Genomic DNA, 9,718 nt, shown 5'->3' with positions numbered 1-9,718 from the left:
TAGGTCGTATGTCAAACTTACATGCTTGGTAAAATCTGGCAATATATTAGTCTTAGAGGTACATCCCCTTGAACACAAATGTAATAGATTTGTCATGCCTGTTATTGATTCCACATCTATACGGAAGTTGTTGAGACTGTAATGATCTTACAATGTTGATGGTATGCCAACCCTGAACTTCTTGAGTCTGTTATTCCATCCGTTTGCTTTTCCATATCACCAATGCCTGGTACTGATATGTCACGCAAATATCTACATGCTTTGGGACTTTTTTTCTACATTATTAGTTGTGTCGGAAGACTAGCTAATCCAGTGATGTGGGGCCCAAGGCCAGCACAAAATGTTGCGACTTCCAAACTGCAACCAGCTCAAACGTCTATTTTTCCCCCTTTGGTCCTAAAAACTATCTATTAGTTAAAGACTATCTACCTCTACCTGCAGACATGTGGTTTTTCTGCAACACTAAGACCACCTGACGGGGTATGTTTCCGTAATGAATCGAAGACTCCCACCTGATGGGGTTCTGTTACTTTTGCATATGTAAGTTATCACAGCAAATCTATTCAAGCTATATGTAAATTAATGTGTCTAGTCTTGCTATGTAATGGAGCTTGCCATCCTTCCATCAGACCAAGTGGCAACTGCATCACCAAACGTTCAAATTTGTGCCTCACTACAATTATTCGGCGACACTTCTCCCATACGTAAAATGTATATTGCACGTGCATGGATTGATATGACAGTACTACCCAATTTAACGCTTCCACTGATTGTGTTTTCCACTATAGTACTATACCGCTGATTGTTTGATTCGCTGCTAAAGGTAGAAGCCGGCATTACAAACCAGCTGCTTCGCCAGTGTACTGGCGCGTTCCCCAATTGCTGGCGCAATGTTAGCGCGCCCATCATTCTAGTTCTCTACATACACGAACACCATGCTGCATGAGTGAAAGTATATTGCACTCTAGTAATGACAAAAAAAAAACATATGAGCAGGTCTTTCCTTAATGCTGGTCTTGTTTCAATACCAGTTATTACCACTGAGGTCAATGCTGATAAGCTTCAGATGTTAACTTAATATAAACTAATTGTATAAGTTGCAATTAGGGCTCTACAGGAATCTATTAAGTATAATTAATGCAATATTAGAAAATGGTTACTGTAGCAATTAGTGGTCAAATTATACATTAATTAGGCTTAATAGATTTTTCTCGTAATTAAGTCACGACTTATGAAATTAGTTTTTGTAAGGCGAAATAGCCAAAAATCGTCCCTCTACTAGCGCTCAAGGTTCAATTTCATCCCTGGATTTTGAAAACGTCCACTTTAGTCCCTGAATTATGCTAAACGGGTCAATTTCATCCTCTTGATGATGTGGCGTGCCACCATGGACCGCCAAGTCATAGATTTTATTTCAATGGGGAATTTGTTCTTGATGGGTCACAGATGCAGTATTGCAATGGAGATTTCCAGGCTTTCTCTACATACACGAACACCATGCTGCATGAGTGAAAGTATATTGCACTCTAGTAATGACAAAAAAAAAACATATGAGCAGGTCTTTCCTTAATGCTGGTCTTGTTTCAATACCAGTTATTACCACTGAGGTCAATGCTGATAAGCTTCAGATGTTAACTTAATATAAACTAATTGTATAAGTTGCAATTAGGGCTCTACAGGAATCTATTAAGTATAATTAATGCAATATTAGAAAATGGTTACTGTAGCAATTAGTGGTCAAATTATACATTAATTAGGCTTAATAGATTTTTCTCGTAATTAAGTCACGACTTATGAAATTAGTTTTTGTAAGGCGAAATAGCCAAAAATCGTCCCTCTACTAGCGCTCAAGGTTCAATTTCATCCCTGGATTTTGAAAACGTCCACTTTAGTCCCTGAATTATGCTAAACGGGTCAATTTCATCCTCTTGATGATGTGGCGTGCCACCATGGACCGCCAAGTCATAGATTTTATTTCAATGGGGAATTTGTTCTTGATGGGTCACAGATGCAGTATTGCAATGGAGATTTCCAGGCTTGGGGCTGTGAGCGAATTTGAGTTTAGCTGGCTCGAGGGTAGAAACGGTATTTCCCATCATATGATGACTAGGCGCTGACTTGGCGGTCCACGGTGGCACACCACGTCGTCAGGAGGACGAAATTGACCCGTTTACCATAGTTCAGGGGCTAAAGTGGACGTTTTTAAAATCTATGGACAAAATTGAGCCTTGAGTGATAGTTAAGGGACGATTTTGACTATTTTGCCTTTTTGTAATAAGTTTATGTTAAGTACTCCTAATTGGTGTGTAAACATGTGATGTGATGGAACTTATGACTTAAATTGAAAAATCAAATGAGACCTAAAACAGCCACCGAAAGGAACATTATTATTGTAGGTCGCATCTAGTTCCAGCTAGATCAATCCGCAAACCAATACATGCGGCTGCAGAGGGCGCACGCGCACGTGCAGGGGACCTCGCGACTCCTGGTGCCGGAGGCACGCGAGCATGGGGAGGGGGAGCGCGAGCAGTAGGACAGGTAGGGTTGAAAATGGTAGAGAACAGTCGGGAAAACCCTCGAACTGTTTCTGCTCCTATTTTCTTTTTCCGGGAACAGGAGCGGGAACGGAAAAAACGGACAGAAAAACGAAACCGATATTACGGAATATCGGAAACGGAATGTATCGATCGGAAACATATCGATTACGATCGAGAATTGGTAACTATGTATAAGATATATTCAATCAAGAGGCATAATCAAGGATTCCAGCAACGCATAGAGTATTAGAGTGAGAAGAGGCACACAGCAACAATATTCCAATTCGCAAGCAGCCAAGCAGCAATGCAGCGCCTAAGCACCTGCCACCTGCACCTGCAATTGCCAATCGAGCATGCAGCAACAATGCGACATCAGCAGACGATAGCCACACAAGCAGTAGCCAATGCCGTCGCTGATGCAGGACGCTTGCCAACCAGAGGGCGCACGTCACCAGCTATCTCGAGACCAGACTGAGGTGCGCGGGCCGCGGGCAGCGATGTCGTCTTCGTCACCAGATAGCTCGAGACCAGACGGAGGCGCGGGCCTCGCGAACTTGGCGAGGCGGGGGCGCAGCGCTCACTTACGCTGCGGGCTGCGGCTGTGCGGGCGTGCGGCGGACGCCGGACCTGCAGGATGCGCGCGCCGCGCGGCCAGGGTCAGGTCGGGCCGTCGCCGTCGGGGACTCCGGACTCGGGGTCGCCGCTCGGGGCGCGTTGTGGCGGCTTGGAGTGGGAGCCGGATTTGGGGTCTAGGGTTCTGAGGTTTTGTTGGAGTGGAGGCTGGAGTGGGCCGGGCCAGGAAGAAGCGCGGGGAAGGCAAACTCTAGACTGGGCTCAATGGTTATGCAGGCTCAATATGAGGAATAGGCCCATATAAAACGGGAACAACCGACGGGAATTCCCGGATCGAATACGGTAACCGCGAAAACGGTCGGGAAACACCCTCTCCTGTTTCCGTTCCCGTTCCTGCCGTTTTTTTCCTGTTCCTATTGTTCTTGCGGAAACAGTACACGATCGGTTTATACGGGATTCGGTGCCTGTCGCGACAGGATTTTGCCATCCTGTTTTCAACCCGACAAGGCACGCCGGCTCGGGTGTCAGTAGGACAGGGCACGCCGGGCTCGGGTAGAAACAGGGCTGCAGATCGATGTTTTTCTTTTAGGGCCGGTATAGGCACTAGGCTGGAGTGGCGTGGGAACTAAGGATGGCCCAGGTTGGTTCGGGCTTCGTGGGCTCAGTTCAAGAAGGGCCCTGCTGGCTCAGGCGTCTGTGACCAGGTTGGTGGCGCCTAGTCAAACTCGACTCCGGTTCGCTCGCACGGAGGGCAAACGCGGACCCGACAAGCAGGCCCCGCCTGTCTGTGGCCTGCTGGGAGCACGTTTGCTAGTGCAGAGGGCAAATGCGGACCTGACAAGCAGGACCCGTCTGTCTATGGTGTGCTGGGAGCACATCTGACATGCGAAGCTGGACTGCGGCTGTGGAGATTAGCTGACCATGCACTATGTTGAGGATGAGAGATAAGCGATGGCGCTCGACTGGACCAACATTGCTTCGGACCAATGGACAGAATTCTGGTCGCGGAGGGAAGGGAAAAAAAGAGAGAGGAAAGGGGTGGGAGACAAAGATGTTAGATCTATTGGATCGCCTAGGAGTAGATCGAGTGGGAAACTAACTTTCTGTTGAGGAAAATACTTTGCCGATGTCCATGGTGCTGCAGTGGAGCTCGTGGTACGCCGGAGTCATTCGAGGTCGAGGCCGGCGTGATGTGGTGATGACGACGCAGCAATGCAGGGGCAGCAGTGTCGTGGAACAGGGGCGGCGGGCTTCCTGTCGCTTCCGGCACCTCCTTGGTCGGTCGAGTCGCGGAGGTGGGCGAGTGGGCACGACTCTTTCTTGGCGTGCGTGCCTCTGCAGCCTCCACCTCCTCTATATAGTGCCGGCGCGATAGGGGCCCACAACCCAGTTGGGTTGGGCTACCCCGACCGGGGAGCCGAGTCAAGGGCCCGACTCAGTCGTTGGACCGAGTTGGTGGAGATCAATACTAACATTCTCCCCCTTGATCTCAACTTTGTACTTTAGACTTCTCAACTTGAACGTAACTCTTTGTTTTCTCTTTACTTGCTTTGTTCTTGGCCTTATCTCATTGCAGATTGGTACGTAGGGCATGCCTCGTCATGACAGTTATCACTTACTGTCAGATTAACAGCCACAATACACCTATCTGTATTGAAACAATACCTTAACCTTTCGTTGGGCCCTTTAGTAATCTAGAAATCATAGGCCTCCCGTAAAACCCATGTCGACTTGGGCGGTAGACCATTAGTAAGCGGATGCGCAAGCACTTGCTTGATACTTAGATGCTCAATGCTTTTATATGATTCTGGATTTTCTCCTTTGCAACACATAACTCACCGTCAAAATGTTTGGCAGCACACTTGACATGTTGCCATATGAGTGAAAACATTCGAATGGTATATTGCTGTTGTCTACCATTATCAATTCCGGGTAAATGTTTTCTCAACCATTTTGTCTATCATGTAGCTTCATATTATACTAAGCTTTGGGTATACATGACCCATGATATCAACTACTATGCTTTGGAGATTTTCCACAATAAAACTCCAAGCGCGAGTGTTAGCTATTAATGTGGGCTTTACTAAACATCTCGCCAAACCTTAATTCTTTTTACTCACAACCTTTTGAGAGTACGTGTTTCTTTCTTACTAAGCATGAGGCTGACAATACTTTGCAAAATTGCAAAACATTTTATAACTCCATTCCAGTGATCTATTGCTGGACTGGACTTCTGCCAAAATATCCCGGATACTTGAGCTATGTCAAGGCAAATTCTTTTGAGCACTATTTCTGCAACCAACAGCTGAAGCACATGGAACCACTTTCTTTTGATCGATCATATTACGGTTCCTGGAATACTCGAAATTCCAAATCTATTACCCTTGACTATAGGACAGGCATAGACTTTCTCGCATGCATACTATATATCTTTAGAACTCTTTTCAAAGTATACTCTCTGCAAAGTCCTGATACCCCCATTTTCTTTTTATCCCGATGAATTTCCATTCCTAGAGCGAATGACTCTTCACCAAGATTATTCTTATCATAACTAGAGGTCATAATAACCTTCTTTGAACTTTGCGAGAAAAGAAATTTCCCGTCTTCGAACTTGGCATATTTGCAATTTGTCATCTTGACCTTTACTTAAAACCCAAAACTTTCTTTGTTCTCATAAAACTTTAGATACTACTATTCTGTGATCTGATATCCTCAAGTGGTATCGCAATATTCTTTTCTTTTCACAACAAAACCATTTGTTTATGTCATGTATATATTTTCTCGTACAAATTTTCATTGGAAGATATTTCTCCAACATCCATTTGATGCAATTCTAAAAGTATTATGCACCAATGTCACTATGATTCTAAAGGAATCCTTTCATGAGATTGTACAAAATGCCTCGTTAGAACTTATCCTTTTTCTTTGCATAAATCTTTTGGCCACAAGTCGTGCTTAACGACTTTTCATGTTCCCTCTGAAGTCATATTTAATCTTGTAGACCCATTATAGCCTACTATCTTGGCTCCATTAGGAACTTATTCTATGTTTCAAAACAAATTTGAAACTTCTAGGTCTCATGACATCTTTTATGGCTTCTTGCCACCTAGATGAATGAGACACCTCAATTTCTACCATTCATACAATGCCAAAACATATGTTGAAGCAATTGTTGGACTTGAGTCATAGGAGTAAACATACTGTCCCACTTCTCTTCAAACCTTAATTCTTGGCATACTTTACTCCCCCATATTATCCCATATTTGTAAAGATGAAATATCTTCAAGCTTTTGTTTGGGTTTGTTATTTACAAGCCTCATAGGGTGCTTTAAGCACCACCTTGCTTTAAGCACCACCTTTTCTTTCGGTTGCTTTGAGGCTCAACTTCCTTTTCTTCCTATTTGGAGCTAAAAAAATCCAAAAATCTCGCTTGTTTTTATGGTTGGGGTATCAATGTTATGACCATTGTACTCCCTTTTCGGTCATATTCACTTCAATAGATCATCACTATCTTTAACTTTGAGGAGAATTTCACTTTGTAAATCTTAATCTTTCTTATCTTTCTCCCCCTCGAAATGTGGCATAAACTTTGTTGCCATAATTTCGAAATTATTTCTAACATTGTAAACGAGGAGCTTTCCATTACTTGTTTATTCACATGATCAAGTCATGCAAAACAATGGGAGCCTTCCATTACTTGTTTATTCACATGATCAAGTCATGCAAAATAATGGGAGTACGATTTTCACGTTTCCTTTCAAGAGCTCCTCAGAATTCTTCATTTGTTGCACTTTCAAGAACTCATAAGTTCTTCATGTTGCTATACTTTTGCAAGTCATGCTTGCAATCTTGGTTCGCATACAACTTTCCTTTTGTCCTTCTATTCTTTTTAAGTCACTATCCAACATGCCACTATAGTAGTGCATGAGAACTGCTGGGATAACTTTAAAAGCTCCCCCAGACTTCTTTACTTTTATGTGATACTCAAGTAGCACATGAACCATCACAAAAACTTTCCCTGCTCTGCAGGATATGAATGTCACACGTACCAAAACCTTTTCCGACATGTGGTATAAAACTTTAAATGCATTGTGAAACAGCCCGGATTTTCAAAAGAAGAACCCAAATCCCTGTATCGTCGTGATAGTCCCTGGATCAGTAGCTATCACATACAGAACTCATTTCAGGCAGTAAATCACTACTAGAATACTAACAATCCCCGAGTGTTCTTATACATTCAGTTATTACTTAAGACCGTGGGAAATAGCAATAGCCTACAGTTGACCGTCGGGAACTTCCCCTCGGTGACTCTTGGTCGGCCATTCGACCAATTGCCAAGGGTCTGTTGGCCACTTCATTAGTGACGGTGAATGTCCGACAGTTTACCATCGGCGATGTGCTGAACACATTACGGAACAAGATGGTCATCCATCCAGTTGCCGACGGGTGATTACTCTTGGCCAATGGCCATTGTAATTGAAATTATTTTTATTTTCCTCTTTATTCCAATATTCATCAAAAATTATATTTTATTCTGTCAATCCTAGCTCCATGTAAAGTTCTGCGAACATGGGACGAACAAATTGCATTCCTCTATTGTATTTTATCTTCATCATTTCATTTTGGTCCAAAATGTAAAGCAAAAATTAAAAGGAGTCAAATTAAAGATAGATGTATAGCGACATGTATTAATTCGATTACACCTCACTGGAAAGCTGCATACATTGAACGGGAAAAAAACACCTAAATTACACGGATTAAACTATGATACATCATTCTCATGGACTCAGGCTAGCTACGGAGTTCACATAAAAGGTTTTAAAAAAAGGTGAATCCATATTTTGTCTTCTTCTCTCCAACCTCCACGCATTGTCAGAAATCTTGACGCATAAAATCTATCAGAAATCAAACAGATTAGAACCCCGGGAGAGAAGAAATTGTTTGTAGTTGATATAATAACAGAGGATTTTAACGGGGAATACCTCTGGCGCAGCGATCTCTCTGGGAAGATGACGAATCCTCAAAAAGAATAAGCATAAGAACAGATTAGTTCAGAATGGATTCAGGAATTCAGGCTAAACTTAGTATATTAATTCCTATACCTGGATGGATGCATGTAACACGCCGGCCATTAGGGGCAAGAGCAAGGACGGTTGTCAATAAAGGTGCTCGTCATACCATAGATGGCAGTTTTGATTTACTAACCTTTTGACGGTCCCTTGCAAATTGCGACGCTGCGCGGCATGGCACCCCCTTGCAACGGTGAGGGCGACATCACAGCCGCCGGCGGCCTTAGGTGGCGGCAATCGGCTCCTGCGTGCAGGCATATATATCTAGGGCAGCCGCTTCAGATTTCGCATGAGTCGTCATGACCTGCACCTGCACGAACCTTCCATGGAGAAGAATAATAGTTGCCATGACCGTACCTCAGTAGGAAATGGATCGATCACGAACCACATAGTAGAATAAGCCATGATCTGAGTTTCAACTGGATTTATGAAGGAAGAGGGGCTTTGACGCCGATGGTTGGTATATGTACTCGACTACTCGGCCATCCAATCATGAATAGTTCTGATACGGTTGGTTACCTGATTTTATGGTCTCCGGTGCTTTAATCAAAACGTGGGAGGGACTCTAAAAAAGTAATGCTAGGAATCGGGTGCTCTACTAAGAGGGGGAGGGGGTGAAATAGGCACTAATAAAAACTTTGACCTATGGCTCCAACTAGTTTGCACAAAACTTAAACTAAAACAAGCTATCTAGATGTGCAACTAGGTTGTTCTAGTGTGAAACCCGTATCCCAAAAGAGTTATGCACTATATAGCCTTTCCTAACAAGAAACTACTATATGAAAGTAAAGGCACAAAGATTGCAAGTAATAAATGTGGAAGCTTAAAGAGCGGGATAGGAGATAGCAAACTCTTGACGCGGGTGTTTATCCCGTGGTTCGGTTAGCCACAAAGGCACACCTACATCCACGTTGTTGTAGCACTCACTAAGAGTATTGCTACTCGGCCACCAAGTCTCTTCCGTGAACACAATCACGGTCACCTTGCCCCCGGGTTCCACTAAGGAGCTTCTCCACAAAGGATGGGGGTCTCCACGTCCCCCGCACAAAGATGTCGTCGCCGCTCCACACTAAGTCGGAGGGTCGATGACGTTGCCGGCGAGCTTCACGCTCCAAGGTGCCGGCGCACCAAACTCTTGTTTTGGTTCACTAGAGAACCATAGCAGAAAGGCTCACGGCCTTGCAATCACACTCACTAAGAGCTAACCTTTACACAACACTCTCAAAGTGTGCTAAGGGCTAAGGATATGATCTTGATGCTTTTGTATGGCTTGGAGATGTTCTTGGGTGTGTGTGGGATGTCCAGCAACTCCAGCAATCTTCAAATGGCCGGGGTGAGGCATATATATAGGCCACCAAGTCTTGTAGCCGTTGCTCCAACGGTCAGCTGAAAATCTGCGTATCACCGGAAGAACCGATGCCTCTGGCTGAGGTAGCGTCGATTCTTCCGGTCACTCATAACCCGAAGTAGCCGTTGAACTCCTGACAGCTGACGCAGTGATCACCGGTTGAACCGATGCTTTGTACCGATGCATCACCG

The 9,718-nt window shown here is 44.2% G+C and overlaps 1 long non-coding RNA gene across 1 annotated transcript; it reads right to left on the bottom strand.

The window, feature by feature from the left end:
* Positions 1-7,745: 7,745 nt before the first annotated feature.
* LOC120695928 lies at positions 7,746-8,753 on the bottom strand. The gene is made up of 2 exons (XR_005683951.1): positions 8,093-8,753; positions 7,746-8,005 (listed from the first exon to the last, which is right to left on the bottom strand). It is a non-coding gene; the product is annotated as an uncharacterized LOC120695928 (long non-coding RNA).
* Positions 8,754-9,718: the final 965 nt, after the last annotated feature.

This window comes from Panicum virgatum, chromosome 2K (assembly GCF_016808335.1).
Source record: "Panicum virgatum strain AP13 chromosome 2K, P.virgatum_v5, whole genome shotgun sequence".
Taxonomy (NCBI): Eukaryota; Viridiplantae; Streptophyta; class Magnoliopsida; order Poales; family Poaceae; genus Panicum; species Panicum virgatum.
Note: the sequence above shows the minus strand (reverse complement) of the source record. Positions and strands in the feature narration are given on the sequence as shown.